This window comes from Aplysia californica, unplaced genomic scaffold, assembly GCF_000002075.1.
Source record: "Aplysia californica isolate F4 #8 unplaced genomic scaffold, AplCal3.0 scaffold00277, whole genome shotgun sequence".
NCBI classification, from domain to species: domain Eukaryota; kingdom Metazoa; phylum Mollusca; class Gastropoda; order Aplysiida; family Aplysiidae; genus Aplysia; species Aplysia californica.
In genome coordinates, this window is record NW_004797547.1 from 692186 (window position 1) to 694218 (window position 2033).

At 42.3% G+C, this 2033-nt stretch overlaps 1 protein-coding gene across 1 annotated transcript in view; it reads left to right on the forward strand.

Annotated features, from left to right (window-relative positions):
- LOC106012156 overlaps positions 1-2033 on the forward strand; it is an 11838-nt gene that overhangs the window by 926 nt on the left and 8879 nt on the right. The gene's annotated exons all lie outside the window — the stretch shown is intronic.

Consider the following 2033-nt stretch of genomic DNA (forward strand, 5'->3'; position numbering starts at 1 on the left):
CGTACCGCATTGTTTAATGGCACCCAAGTTTCCGTGGATAATTGTATTTAGTGAGTGACTCCACCCTTTCTCACCTGGTGCAGTATCCATTGTGTCTTCCTCTCTTCTCTCTTTTTGTTTTTCCTGTTTGGAGTTACCCCCTCATGGGTGGTTGGCGGGTGCTCTGGTGTGGTTTGCTCTTTCTTTCCTATCAAACACCTATCGTCCTTATCTCCTCTCCTTCTTTTTTATGTTTGTTACTCTTTTGTAACACCTTTAAATCTTCTGGCGCTCATATGACCTTATGTAGTTTCGAGCGCCGTAAAACCTACTAAAACTAAACTAAACTAGTTACCCCCTCCCCCTTCATTTGTGAGGCAGTATGGTGGAATCAGGCTATCGTCAATGTTTTGGACATGTAGGGTTATAGGTATCGTCTTAAAGCTTGTTCACTTGTCTTTATTTTGATGGAAAAATATCCATTTATCTTGAATACTGGTGGAGATATTTGCGAAAAAAGGAGCTGGAGGTCACCTGTTTTCAGAGGTAGAATTAATGAGAAAATGGCCGCCAAAAATTAGTTATTTCCTTAGCTTATGAGTCCGTGGTAACTGAAAATCTATTTTTGTGCGCATTTAATCAATGTTTTTCAGGAAAATTTCCACAGAAATGAGTTCTTTAATAAGCATGAAAGGTGTTGAGCCAAAAAACGAAATTTGATAAAATTTAATAAACCTGCGGAAAAATGCTAGTTTCTTCACTTTTATTATTTTGACGAGAGCCTGCTTCCACCACGCTGCCTCACTTGTCTTCTGGTACCCCTCGGGGCGGTGCTGCTGACTGAAGTGTCTTTAGGCCATTCCCTAAAGGGGGGGGGGGGGCATTGGGGGCATTAACATCTCGAGTTCTTATGCACTGTAGAATTGTAATTGTAAAAGAGCTGATTCATCAATGTCGTGCTCATAGTAGTGCCTGAACTGCAACAGGGAACTGCTGCTTCTCGGATAACTGCGAAAAATCTCGGAGGTCCCGTGTGCAAGTTGCGCACGTTAAGATTCCCTTGGTGGTCCAAAACCGATAAGAGTAGGCTTCGGCCACCACCCGGGCAGAATTTAAAATTTCCTACTTAATGAAAATGTTTAGTGTGTCCCGCGCGCTCATATGACCTTATGCAGTTGAGAGCGCCGTCAAAATAAAAATATAATAATAATAATAATAATAATACCACGTCATCCGACACCATATCAGGTCATATCATACCATACAATGTCCTACTAGACTATACTTTATAACCCCCTACTATGCATTATCATAGTACACGTAAAAAGGAAACAGAAAAAGGAAGAAAGAAAGAAACGCTTTTTAGTATTGCCGTGACCCTGCGAGTGTTGATGTTTGGTGACCGCTCCTAGGTCGTGGGCGGTTGGCGGGTGCTCTGGTGTGGTTTGCTCCTTCTTTCCAGTCAAACATCTATCCTTTCCTGTCAAACATCTATCGTCCTTATCTCTCCTTCTTCTTTTTAATATTTGCTACTCTCTTGTAACACCTCTAATCTTCTGGCGCTCATATGACTGTATGCAGTTGCGAGCGCCGTAAAACCTCTACCAAAACAAAGTCCTAGGTGTGTGGTATCTGGGTGTAGTCCGCGTGTGTTCTATGTCCTGTCGTCGCTACTATCTTTGTGTTTACTCATCTGGTTCTCTGGCTCTGACGACAGATAGGTACCGGTTTTGCGGATAAATCCAGAAATCTGGATAAATCGGGAAATCTGGATACATCCAGAAATCCAGATTTTGTTCTATTGTTCCTGCTATGCCCGAGGCTGTGGTGTAATTGGTCACTATTTAAGTTTAACACCACTTTTCAATGAGAAAGAATAGCCCTTTTCAACACAGATTGGGCATGCCAGAATTGAGTTGATAAGAGTGTAAAAACCTTATCAATACACCTAATCCTTGGTTGTCGGCGTTTGGCAGCAGCTCACGTACAGCATGAACGCATTCTTAAACGGCTCGAGCGGTTCACAAGAAAGCCAAAATAACAAATTTGCCCCC